Genomic DNA, 14,877 nt, shown 5'->3' on the forward strand with positions numbered 1-14,877 from the left:
GTGAAATTTTACCAATAACATAAAGTAGAATATGTCACGAAAAAACAAACTCGGAATCAGAATGATAAGTAAAAGCATTCCAGAGTTATTAATGTTTAAAGTGACAGTGGTCAAATTTTCAAAAAATGCCCAGGTCCTGAAGGTGAAAATGGGCTGGGTCATGAAGGGGTTAAAGAAGGGTGCAGAACAGAAATATCATGTTTTTATGGAACTCTAAAAGAGGTGTTCTTCAGGGGAGGGAGGGAGTTCCACATTGGTATGCAGAAAGGGCACTTTATATGTTAAATATGTTGTTTTTTTCTTAGGAAATTTGGAGTGAACGGATATAGCTTTTTGATATGGTCACAGCAAGAGAAGTTAATAGCTATTTAGTTGTAAGTTTCTACTTGAAATATACTTCATGATATCAGCAACATTTTCTGACTTACTTTGCAAAATGTTCTATTTTTTGGTACAGTGAATACAATGTCCTCATAGCTGAAGTGATTACGACTTTTCTCTGGTTGTTGTTTTGTATAATAAGTTTTTATAGCTTATAACTTTGCAAGTTACATATGCAGTGTTCTTTGTCACACTGTAAATGTACTTTGAATTCTATGCAGTATTTAGCTTTGTAAGAGCAAATATTTATATTGTAGAAATTTCTTTTTTTGGGGGGGTGGGTGTGCTCTAGTTAGCATCTCACAGCATGCTGGGGGTTGTAGTTTTGCAACATGTGAAGGTCCACAGATTAGACACCACAAATTTATGCCAGATTGTGGGAGAAGGCAGGGGTGTAGCAATAGGGGTGCAGATGTAGCAGTCGCATCAGGGCCCTGTGACTCAAAGGGCCCCAAGACATTTATAAGGACTCAGATATATGAAAAAGAAAACAGATTAAAAAGCGCCCTAATGTGCCATGATTCTGTGATATTAGGAATATATATGTAGGTGAACAGGTTTTAGTATGCTCACCTGGGGGTGTTGTGTTCCAAACACAAAACCGTTGTAGGCTTTGGTCCCAGATCCCTGGGAAGCACGTAATAGTGAAAGGGCTGCTGGCACCTGGTCGTCTCGGGAGCTGGTCCTGGACGTCTGGTTAGTGAGGAAGAAAGATGGGATCTATGATCCGAAAAAATGTGGTGCTGAGAAGCGCTCCTTTTCAATGTAGAAATGTAGAATATCCATCCACACAGTCGAGTATCTTGTGAAGCAAAGAGATATTTATCCGTACAAGTATTTCCAAGGGATAATGCGTTTCGAGGGGCGGAGACCCCCTCTTCGTCAGATCCACTACTGATCAGGGATAGGCTCCCTTTTTATATATACAAAAAAGCCTGCGAAATTGCTTCAGCGGGTCGTGTTACAGACATTCCATAAAACATCAAAATACAGTACTACTGCGTTATTCACATATAACAGAACATTAATGAAAAGATACCTGTTAAGTTTCTTAAAAAATGAAATAAAACACTTATTTGTTGTAAACTCAAAGACTAAAAAGAAAGGGGAGAGTTTCACGTGGCTCGCATATTGAGACACTAAGAACAGAGACCAGGTTCAATGGTACGGTGGTAAAGTTCCTGGAAAGATGAAAAAAGCGCGGCAGACATCAGCCGGCCGCGCAGGGGATGGGAGACTTGTCACAACTGCAATTCCGCCCTGGGCAGGCACCAAATTGTCGTGCCGGCAGTGGTCAGATGTATGCACCTGCAGCGGGAGCCAACCACTCCGGTTGGTTTTACACTTCATCAAAAGTCCAAGGTAGGATTAAAAAAAAGAAAAATATAAAAAATATATAAGGTAAAAACAACTTAATTCAATGCATATTTTAGGTAGATAAATACATCTTTGTACTTAGATGGAATTTTCAAATGGTTCACAAATAGTGAGCGATTTCAAGACTATAGTGGAGAGATTTAGTAGTCGCATATAGTGGTCAATAGGAGGCATGCAGTGGGTGCTGGTGAGCGGTGGGGGAGATGTAATGCCCCTCTCACTCGTTACCTGGAATGATTAACAAGCTACTCAACCAGCAGTTTGTCATTGGATGAATGTGCCACAGAAGGGGCAATATATTTCAGCCACTGTCGGGCTACTTTCTGTAACTGTATCCGTATCCATAGTGAATACTGATTGGATCCACTTGTATTCGGATAAGCCCAGGCTTCCGTTACCGAAATGCTGCAGTGCCGGCACAGAGATCACGGGGGGGGGTCGTAGCAGCCACTGTGATTAGACATGTTATCCCCTATCGTTCTGATAGGGGAAAACATGTCTAGGGGCGGAGTACCCCTTTAATGCTAAGTTGACATGCATAGGCAATTCACATGTCTAAGAGCAGAGTACCCCTTCAATGCAATGTTGACAAATATAGGCAATTCACATGAAACTATATTTTGACCTTACATTCAATTATATGCAGACCAATGGTTGCCACTTGCAAGGATCAGGTAGGGGTTGAGAAAACATTTTATACAGAAATTATTAAATTAATGTTTGTTTATCATAATTATTTTATACCATATACCTGTGATCCCAGACCTTTTACATGTTTTGGATGAAATAAAAAAATGGTGTTGATGTTAAACAATGCTTTTTGACACTAGCAATATATTTGGATAATGCGGGGATTTTCCTGGTAACATTGATGCACGTTTTTTGGAGAACCACATATATGTGGCTCTGCAACTGCTGGGCAAGAAAAACTTTTATACATAATAACTAGAGATGAGTGACCTTTTGAAAAGTTTGTGGTTCTGGTTCTGACTGAACTAATGCCTGTCCAAACCTTTACTTCACCATTAGACCAAAAACATGTGAATGACACTGTCTAAGACAGTGGTTCTTAACCTTGTTGGAGGTACTGAAACCCACCAGTTTCATATGCGCATTCACCGAACCCCTCTTAATTGGACAAATAAAATATGATTTTTTCAAATTCAAAACATAGGAGGTATATATTTAAGATTAGGCTGGCAGCATAGTTCCCCCCACATTAGGTTGGCAGTATAGATCCCCCACATTAGGCTGGCAGTATAGTTTCCCCACATTAGGTTGGCAGTATAGTTCCCCCACATTAGGCTGGCAGTATAGTCCCTCCCCCCCCCCCCCCCACACATTAGCTTGGCAGTATAAGTCCCCCCACATTAGGTGCAATATAGTCCCCCACATTAAGCTGGCAGTATGTTCCCCCACATTAGGTGCAATATAGTCCTCCACATTAGGTGCAATATAGTCCGCCACATTAAGCTGGCAGTATGTCGCCCCCCCCCCCCCCCACATTAGGTTGGCAGTATAGTTCCCCCACATTAGGCCGGCAGTATATTCCCCCACATTAGGTGCAATATAGTCCCCCACATTAAGCTGGCAGTATGTTCCCCCACATTAGGTGCAATATAGTCCCCCACATTAGGCCGGCAGTATGTTCCCCCGATTAGGTGCAATATAGTCCCCCACATTAGGCCGGCAGTAAAGTCCCACCACATTAAGTGCAATATAGTGCCCCCACATTAGGTGCAATATAGTCCCCCACATTAAGCTGGCAGTATGTTCCCCCACATTAGGTGCAATAAAGTCCCCCACATTAGGCTGGCAGTATGTTTCCCCACATTAGGTGCAATATAGTCCCCCACATTAGGACGGCAGTAAAGTCCTACCACATTAGGTGCAATATAGTCCCCCACATTAGGCTGGCAGTATGTTCCCCACATTAGGTGCAATATAGTCCCCCACATTAGGCTGGCAGTATGTTCCCCCACATTAGGTGCAATATAGTCCCCCACATTAAGCTGGCAGTATGTTCCCCCACATTAGGCTGGCAGTATAGTTCCCCCCACATTAGGTGCAGTATGTTCCCCCACAAGCATACAGCCTCCAGCCATACAGTATGGCTGGAAGCTGTATACCTGTGTACTGCGCCCCACTTCAGTGTTCCGATCACCGCTCCTCGAGTCCGGCCATTGCAGGACCGGAGGATCGGTGCTCGGAACACCGAAGCTGACGCGTTGCTGGTAGACCCTTACCAACTGCCAGCGCGCATCCTTCTTGCTTCTTCTTTGCGCTCCGTTGCCATGATGTGACGTCCCTGTGTGTGCTAGTTCCTGGCGATCCCCGTGTTTTTAAAGTAATCGCAGGGCCGCAGGGACTGAACAGAGGCATCCCTGTGTTCCAAAAGCATCTTTTGGAACATAGGGATGTCCCGAGGCAAAAACACCCGGCGGGCCTCCCCGCCGAACCCCGGAGACTGTCTCACCGAACCCCTGGGGTTCAATGGAACCCAGGTTAAGAACCACTCGTCTAAGAGCCCTAGAAGCCCTGTATAACACTGATAGGTCTTTAAGTCAAAGTCAATTTCAAAGATATGACAACATGTATGGCTATAAGTAAACAGATGTTCTCTGGTGGTGACAAGTTTAATAAAAACATTTTTATATTTTTATTTTATGCTTTTAAAAATTCAAGTCCAGAAATGATCCTGTTTGGAGGCAGATGCCTACTGGTGTTTATATGCACACAGGGTTATCGAAAAAGCAATGGCTTTTTCCAAGTGGTTCAAAAGTCTTCCCTTTTTGGGAGTAGCAATAGGTTTTGTGCCAGTGAATTTTTACAAGCTGTAAAAATGATTCCCATTTTAGGGAGTAGCAACAGGATTGTAATCCTAGAAAGGGAACAAAATGACACAAAACCTGCCCGGCTTCCAATAAAAACAAATTTTGCACTGACATAACAGATACAGAACACTCTCTGCAGTACTAGTTTACTACAATTATTATATTACACAATTATTATATAACACAAATTGTGGATGTGCGGCTTTGTTTCTGTTTCTCTATTTTTGCTCTACAATTATTATGTATGTGAGGTCCTATTCCTATCTAAAGTTCTGATTGAACTTTCACAATGAAAATGGTCAGCGACCATCTGATGAATGAGAAAATGCTATTCATTATTAGGCACACAACAATGATGGAATGGGCTGCACCAGTGATCCAGGAATAACTGAGCGCTGATATTTGAGACCTGCTTAGTCCTGATGAAAGGGCTCTTACCCCGATGATGTGCGCTAGATGTAGTTCTGAACATACACCCTGTTCCAAATTATTATTCAAATTATATTTTTCTCATTTACCTAAATAATTGATGTAAATAACAGTCAGCATAATTCTCAAGTTATCAACTATTAAGGGTACAATTCAAATTTTAGTGAACAAACCTCCTAATGATAACAGTATTTTTTTTTAAACATAAAAAAAGTATAATGCACTGTTCCAAATTATTACGCACAGTGGGGGACATTTACTAATCTAGTCTATTCTGGGTATGCTTATAGACCAGCGTATGTGGTAGTCTCCTGTCTATTGTGCTCCTAATTTATCAAAGGTCTCACAGCCCTTGATAAATTCTGTGCTTCAGGGTCTACAGCTTAAACTGCATTTAGACCTGCTCCAACATGATCTGACATTTCAATGTATTTTGGGCAGTTGCGACTTGTCGCACAAAAGTCGCACTTGATAAATTCAGCACCAATGCATTTTCCAATGCATTTCCGTCTAAAATAGACTTGCATGCATCATGTTCTAAAAATCCTCTACAGCAAAAGTCGCAGAAAAGGCGCACATATTTAGACTGCGACTTTCTGTGCGACAAATTTAGACAGGAAAAAACAGTCTAAATCCTTTGATAAATCTCCCCCAGTAAGTTTCAAAACACATTATAGGTTGTAAAGAACTGAAAATTGTCATTTGTTGCATTTGCAGCATATTTACTGAAGTCAAAAGCTATTTCAATCAAACTTTTAACAACATTTTAACTTTTTTAACATTTTAACAGGTCACGTTACATTTTAACATAGGATCCCTTATTTGAGAGCAGCTTCACAAGTATTGCATCCATTGAACTTGTGAGTTTTTGAACAGTTTCTGCTTGAATTTGTTTGCAAGATGTCTGAATAGCCTCCCAGAGCTGCTGTTTGCATGTAAACTGCCTCCCATCCTCATAGATCTTTTGCTTGAGGATTCTCCAAAGGTTCTCAATAGGATTGAGGCCAGGGGAGGATGGAGGCCACACCATGGCTTTCTCTCCTTTTATCCCCATAGCAGCGATTGATGCAGAGGTATTCTTTGCAGCATGAGATGGTGCATTGTCATGCATAAGGGTGATTTTATTATGGAAAGCATAGTTCTTCCTTCTGTACCAGGGAAGAAAGTGGTCAGTCAGAAACTTCATAAACTTTTCATCTTTACACCTTCGGGGACCCTAAAGGGGCCGACCAGCTCTCTTCCCATGATTCCGGCACAAAACATGACTCTACCACCGCCTTGCTGATGTCGCAGCCTTGTTGGAACAGGGGGGCCATCCTCCAACCATCCACTACTCCATCCATCTGGACCATCCAGGGTTGCACGGCACTCATCAGGGAACAGGACTGTTAGAAAATTAGTTTTCATGTATTTTTCTGCCTAATTCAGCTATTTCTGCTTGTGAGCATTGGTTAGTGGTGGCCGAATAGAAGGTTTATGCACAGTTGCAAGACTCTGGAGAACTCTACACCTTGATGTCTGTGGAACTCCAGAGGCACCAGCAGCTTTAAATATCTGTTTGCTGCTATGTAATGGTATTTTAGCAGCTGCTCATTGATCCAATGCATGGATCTGGCTGAAATCTTCCTCGATGTGCCTTCTATGCTTTGAATCAGCCACAAATCTCTTAATAGTGCGATGATCATGCTTAAGTTTTAGTTAAATATCTTATGTTTTCATACCTCGTCCAAGGCATTAAACTATTTCACTCTTTTCAGCAGCAAAGAGATCCCTTTTCTTCCCAATATTGCTTGAAAATGGTGCTCTGCTTAATAATGTGGGACACCCACCTTTGGTAGTTTTTCCTTAAATTGGGCTCACCTGGCAATCTCATTACAGTAGAATCTCCCTTAGTGGACACCTCCAAATAGGGGACTAGCGGACAGTTTTTAATTCCTAGGCAGAGTCCCATAAGACTTGTATTTGCACCCTCTCAATGGGGGACATTCCCAATAGTGGATGTGGACACACCCAATAGGGGACAAAACACTCCCAATAAGGAACAAAACACTCCTAATAGGGGACAAAACACACCCAATAGGGGACAACCAGGCTTATATGTCGGCCCTGCCTTGTACACAGGGCCGCCATGGGGGGTGGGGGGTAGAGCCAATTCCCCAGTAAGGGGCCCAGAATCCCACCCCCTACAGAGGCAGAAGACCACTGTTTAAACAGTGGTCTCCTGCTTCTGTATGTTTGCTGGCCACATCATTCACCCCCTCCTTCCCTGATCCCCCCCTCCACCCCTTATTACCCCCTATGCCACATCATTTCCTCTTTATCCTCCTGTGTTATTTTATTACCCTATATTACCCTCCCTGCAAAATCATCAACCTCTTTTTATAAAATCCTGTGCCAGTTCTTCCCCGTGCGAATCCCCCCCCCATTTCATTCCCCTTTATCCCCCTGTGCCACCTTATAAATAGGGGGAATTAAATGGCACAGGGAGGGGGGATCAAGGAGAAATGATATGGCACAGGTGTGTAAGGGGGGGGATAATTTGGCACAAGGCACAGGGTGAATAAGGTGGCACAGTGTAAAAAGGGGGGATGAAATTATACAGGGGTGATAAGGGGAGATTAAACAGCACTGAGATATTGTACTGTAATATTGCCTTTCATCATGTTTTATAGGTAATAACACTCTGCAGTGAGTACAGGACAGTACTCCGTCATTTAGAAAAAAAATTTGCCTTTTTTTCCCTATAGGGGATATCTGTCAATAGTAGCCACTTTTTTATTCCCACGTGAGTGTCTGCTAGTGGGAGATTCTACTGTATCACATCTCAGGTGTCCAAGATTGTTTTCAGTGATCAAAAGAGCCCTGAGACACAATGCCATCCATGAGATAAACTGAAAAACAAAATATTTAATCTTTGTGACACATCAATAGAATTTGCATAATAATTTGGAACAGGGTTTAGACAGAGGCCAGTGATTGGCTACAGTGTGTTTAGAAAGTCATCATGTGAGCAGAAAGAGAGCATCATCACTGTAAGAAAACAGAGGCAGCTGGGAAGAAGGGAATATTGGCACTGGAGGATGGGTATAATGGGGAAGATTTAGCAAAACCAGTGTAGAAGAAGAGTGGTATAGTTGCTCATAGCAATTAATCAGATTAATTCTTTCATTTTTGAAAAGACCTTTGAAAATTTGAGAAAACAATCTGATTGGTTGCTATGGGCAACTGCACCACTCTTCTTCCACTCAGGTTTTGATAAATTTCGCCCTATGTATTTTGTCATTTTATACACAAAGCCATCTGTATTTTTGGATTACAAAATCCTCTTTGAGAACCAAAATCTTCCAACATCATCACAGGCACAGAACTTGTGCTGTTCATCTGCAATCTAAAAACTATAGGGGGGAATATGTCAATTCTTTACACCAGGAAATTTGTGTAAAAACATAGCAAATTTTTTAAAGGAAACAAGACTTGCACAAAAAATGTTTTGCTTTTTTCAAACAACAACCTACAGAGCTATCTTTGTAAACCAGTTGACTGGTTCCAGTTGCAACCAGAACTGTATAGTTAACTATATCAATTATACTTACAGCTGGGCCAATAAAAGGTAAGTAGAACATGTTTTGAATATTGACAATAATAAAATACTGTGATATTTATATTATGAAAAGTAAAAATTAAAATTTTATTTTGTTCCAAATTTTGTTCCGAACGCTTAGAGCTGGAGGGGGGGGGGGGGGGCTTGTGAGTCCATAGACTTGCATTGAGGGGCATGACGTCATGAGGGGGTGGGGCTGTGATGTCACGAGCCCCCCGCAGGCTCTAATACTGAGCAGCGGAGTACCCCTTAAAATACTTCCAAAGTTACGCCACGTTGATGATGATGATGAGGATTATTATTATTATTATGTTTCATTATCATTATTATTATTAATATTTTATTGCACATGTGCTTTAGTTTCATTTTAGCTAATTTCATTGCACCATACTACAGCTCCTGATTCGTAAATCCCTGGAAATGTAGTTTATCTTATATCTCATTAAATATTAAGACAGATAGAGTTTTCTATATTTATTGTATTGGGCAGTATATTAAGACACATGGAGGTTTTTTAGCATTATTGTATTGGACAGTATTTATACAGAAATGTTGTGTGTTGTTAAAAAAAAGAACTGCAGTCCAAAAATCATTCTTAATTTGACTTTGCTCTTTATCTGGGTCAACAATTCATATTGATTCCTGGATTTAGTTGGCTCAGATGGAATTCTTGACAGGAAGATTCTTTCATGCTCACATTTTTTCCAGGAAAGTAGATGACTGTATGTTTTATAGCAGAAAAAATCCCTGTTTCAGCTACATTAACTTAATGGAGAGGTCATGCATTAATGTAATCACATGTCAACAGTAGCTTAAAATGTACAACATATCAATGGATCTGTAAAAAAAAAACTCAACTATACTGTCAATTAAAGATATATTTTACCTATGCTGGTGATATTTCCTAAATCTCCTTATGGCTACAATAACTGCAATTTTAAGCATAACAATCAAGTGGATTAATAAAGCCATAATACAGTTAAAAGGTTAAAAATCCCAAGCTGGTAATTTATTCCTACTCGTGGAGAAACAGCACTTAAGTTTCTTCACAAAAACCTTTTCCTCATATATTTCTTTCCCTTGGTAATCTATAAAATGAAGAATTTGAAATGGCAATATTTTTATTACAAGCAGAGCTTTAACTCTCCCAGGTGAGAACACCAAGCTAATATATGGAGGTGAACAATTAACATTGGATTAAAGAGGCTCTATGGCCTAAAAATGTAGCGTTCATTTAATATTGTAAGTAATTTGCTTATAAATATCTCGCAGACCAGCACAATATAGGAAACACGAGCAATAATGTACCTACCCTAGACCACAATAGTTACTGCATAGCGTATAGAGTATTTTGCTGGTACAAGGCTCATCTCTGTAAGGAACAGATTACACAGACATCTGTGTACATAGCTTATGCAGTCATGTATATAGCAATGTACACAGTCTCAATATAGTGATAGCTATCTGCAATCTTAAATTGAATCTGTCACATAGAAAACATATACGTGGTGACATGGTTAAATAGATAAAAGGCAAATATGACTATTTGTTACTTTATTTTCATTGTCTATTGCTACATTCCATTTGAAAACACTTTTATATTGCTGTTTTCTAGTGTCAAAGGGGCATGGCCTCTCCACTCTCCTTCTCCAGGAGGTATGTTACCAGGTTTGTCTGTGGCCTCACTGACTTACCGCATATGTACCACAATCCACACAATTATAGATTATTTAATTTGAAAAAAGAGATCGCAGACGGCACTCACGGAAACAGCAAGAAGTTTTATTCGGGATCGCTGGTCCACGCAACAACAACGACAGGTAAGTCGACCGGTTTCGCGCTACACAGAGCGCTTACACGTGACCTCTGACATCAATTAACCCTTCCCCCTTAAATACATACACCAGGTAATACAAAAATAAAAAACTAGACATTACAGGGTTAAAAGCACAAATATGGTGTGTGGTATAGAGAGACTAGCATTAGTATTTACTAACTAGCTATAACAGCGCCTAAAACTGTGTAACACTAACGGAGGTAATGCATAGTATTTAAAACGCTAGGTGTGAACATAGATCCTATGCTAACAATATCCACCTGCACTATGGAAATACATTAAAATCCTCCCGTAGGTTTAATCCTAGTGGTCCTATGGCGTCTGTAAGTATAATCATTTCAGATTCTTTTTGTAACAATAATTTATGTCTATCTCCACCAAATTTTAAGGGTGCAACTGTTTTTAATCCTAGGAATTTTAAATCTTCAATTTTGTTATTGTGTTTATATTTCATATGTTCTATTACTTTTGGGCAGCCTTTTCCAGTAATGAGTGAACGAAAGTGTTCCCTAATTCTTTTGTGCAAGGGTCTTATGGTCTTCCCAATATAGTATAAACCACATGTACAAACTAATGCATAAACGATATAGGTAGATTTACATGTCACAAAATCATGGATATCAATATTCTGTGACCCTAAATGTATGCTTTTCGTTTGTATCATGTGAGAACATAAATTGCACTGTCCACATTTAAAACATCCTTGTGGTTTTGATTTTTCTATCCAATTTTTGGACGTATCATCTTGTAATCTACCTCGTACAATATGATCTTTAATATTCTTAGTTCTGCGAAAAGAAATGAATGGTTTATTCAACTGTGTTTTACTTAAGATGTCATCCTGCTGAAGAATATGCCAATTTTTATATATCGCTGACCTAATTTTATTTTCCATAGGGCTGTACATGAAGGAGAACGTAAAATTTTTTGTTTGATTTTCTATGTTTAATTTAGCATGGTCATTATCATGCTTTTAATGTCACATGTAAGCGCTCTGTGTAGCGCGAAACCGGTCGACTTACCTGTCGTTGTTGTTGCGTGGACCAGCGATCCCGAATAAAACTTCTTGCTGTTTCCGTGAGTGCCGTCTGCGATCTCTTTTTTCAAGTTTTCTACGCTTATGCTTATGGCGGACTGAGCACCGGATTTGTGGCATTTGGACCTGAAGGTGCAGTGATCCAGTATACTCCGGCAGAATCGTGAGTGCGGCAGTGCCGACATTCCTCCTTCTCCATGTGTTCGATAGTGTTGTGTTGAATATCCTAGTCTGAGCACGTCGCAGGTGTATTCCACTCACAGATTATGGAGTCTATGGAACAAGCAGCCTCAGAGGCGAGTGCTGCACTGGATAGCACACTGCACATTGGTCCCGGGACTTTACTGGCTGGTAGAGAAGACGCAACTGAATTCTTTGCACAATGTAACTTAAGGGATGAACTGCAGGTACTAGGTACCAAATCTTTGGAATACAAAGTCACGACTCTTTCTGAAAAAGAAGTGAAATTGTTCTGGACAGTTAATTCACTACAGTCCTATTGTGAGAGTGGCCGTGTTCCACGTGGACTACGAGTTTTTAAAGAGTTGTCTCAATTTCAAGATGATAATGAATTTACGGATGAATGGGCATCACTACATCAAGAACACAGCTTAAAACTCACTAAATTGATGTTGAAACGGACAGAAAAAGAATATGCCCTAATTACTGCACAACTGCTTAAAGCTAAGTTAGAGTTGAAAACCCGTGTGAACAAAGAGCAATATGAAGCGTTCGAAAAGAAGGTGGAAAAAAAGATATTACCGATCCAGGCTGATATTAAGGAACGTAAAAAGAATAAATACCTGAGAGACAAACAAGACTATGATGGAGGTCATGTCTTTGATTGGAATCTTAATAAGATGAGAAGAAAAAGACGACTGCGGAGACCACCTCAGGATTACTGGACTACAGATTCAGGGTCCGACTCAAGTGGGACTGGCGATACCACCCTGCCTAAAGACCCCTCTAACCTTGTGGTTTTGGGGGACCAACAACTGCACCTACCCGCAAGAGGAGGATACGGCGGGGCAGGTGCAAAAAGATTTTCAAAAAGAGGTGGGATGAAGAGAAAGCAAGTCACCTGGCAACAATAGGTGATCTTGCCTCTCCAGATCCTACAGGTCAGTCCAACATTATTAATTTGACACAGCATGTTCTTTCTGAAGATTGTCTATCTTTGTTAAGGAAGGGGTTAAACTACTGTATTAATAACGAATTCAATTTTACGGATTTTACTATAGATTTGTATAAATCTATTAGGAAAATTAATTTACATAGGTTTTTCCTTAGTGGTTATACCCCTGATAAAGAGTCTGATCAGTTAGAAGGGGAAGTTCCAACATCTATTAGCCCGTTGGGCTTTATGGTTAACCCATCCTGGTCAGAACAAGATAGAGATGTTGTATCGTTACTAATGGAAATTGCAGATGATGAAATTATTCACGATCCAGATAAAGTTACAACTTACAGACCTTTTACAGGAGGTGTTCCATCCACATTTAATCCGCCCTTGCCCGCAGGCTCCAATATCCAGAACTTTATGGAAAGCGTCATTCAAGACGTTAAAGCACTAATTTACCCTAAATCTACCCCGAACCTTACGGTGGGAGAAAGGAGTGCTTTAAAATGGCTATCTGAAAACACAGAAATAGTAGTGAAGCCTGCGGATAAGGGAGGTAATGTTGTACTTTTGACCAAAGATTATTACCTACAAGAGGCAAATCGTCAGTTAAGTGATCTAAATACTTATACAGCATTATTAAAAGACCCCCCCACACATTACCAGGAGAGTGCTAGATCACTACTTAGGAGGGGAGTGGAAAACAATATTTTTTCGGAGAGATTTGCGAACAAACTTTTTATTACTCACCCACAAAAGCCATACTGGTACTGGACACCCAAAATTCACAAAAATGCACAATTACCGCCAGGTCGGCCTATTGTTGCGGGCAGAGGCTCAGTTACTGAGCCCCTGTCCCAATACCTTGATTGGGTCCTGCGCCCATTATTACTTACTATACCAGCTTATTTAAAAGACACTCAACACTTACTGCAAATTTTGGAAAATTTTGGGTGGCAGGAGCATTTTATTTTGGCTAGTATCGACGTGGAGAGCCTCTACACCCGCATCCCTCAGGGTGCGGGTGTGGAGGCTGTCCGACGTCGACTAGACCAAACGGAAAATCATAGCCCTGTTTACATTAATTACATTTGTGAGATGTTACAGTTTGTATTATCCCATAATGCTTTCCAGTTCAATAATCGCTGGTTTAACCAGCGATCTGGGACTGCGATGGGGACCCCCGTGGCACCTACTTTCGCAAATATTTTCTTGGGGGTCCTAGAGGAAGATAAGGTCTTCTCTTCTAATAATCCTTTCCTTGAATATCTGGCCCTCTATGTTAGATATGTCGACGACGTGCTGGTTATTTGGTCGGGTAGTACGGCCCGGTTTCACCAGTTCGTCGCCTACATGAATGACAATAATTACAATATGCATTTTACTAGTGTGGTGGGCATTAATAATATAGAATTTCTTGACACTAAACTTGTTGCTAAAAATGATTACTTGGAGATTGAGGGATTTAGAAAAATTACAGCTACTAATTCCTTACTTAGATATGACAGCTTTCATTCTCAACATGTCAAAAAATCCCTTCCTTTCGGACAATTTGTCCGATTGAAACGGATAAATACCACTACGGAAACATTTGAAATACAGGCGAAACAATTGTGGGACAGACTAAAAGAGAGGGGCTACCCTACATCTATCCTGAGTGAGGCACTATTTAAGGTCAGGAGAATACCTCGTAGTCAATTGTTGCATAAAAAGCATGATAATGACCATGCTAAATTAAACATAGAAAATCAAACAAAAAATTTTACGTTCTCCTTCATGTACAGCCCTATGGAAAATAAAATTAGGTCAGCGATATATAAAAATTGGCATATTCTTCAGCAGGATGACATCTTAAGTAAAACACAGTTGAATAAACCATTAATTTATTTTCGCAGAACTAAGAATATTAGAGATCATATTGTACGAGGTAGATTACAAGATGATACGTCCAAAAATTGGATAGAAAAATCAAAACCACAAGGATGTTTTAAATGTGGACAGTACAATTTATGTTCTCACATGATACAAACGAAAAGCATACATTTAGGGTCACAGAATATTGATATCCATGATTTTGTGACATGTAAATCTACCTATATCGTTTATGCATTAGTTTGTACATGTGGTTTATACTATATTGGGAAGACCATAAGACCCTTGCACAAAAGAATTAGGGAACACTTTCGTTCACTCATTACTGGAAAAGGCTTTCCAAAAGTAATAGAACATATGAAATATAAACACAATAACAAAATTGAAGAT

This window comes from Hyla sarda, chromosome 5 (genome assembly GCF_029499605.1).
Source record: "Hyla sarda isolate aHylSar1 chromosome 5, aHylSar1.hap1, whole genome shotgun sequence".
NCBI classification, from domain to species: domain Eukaryota; kingdom Metazoa; phylum Chordata; class Amphibia; order Anura; family Hylidae; genus Hyla; species Hyla sarda.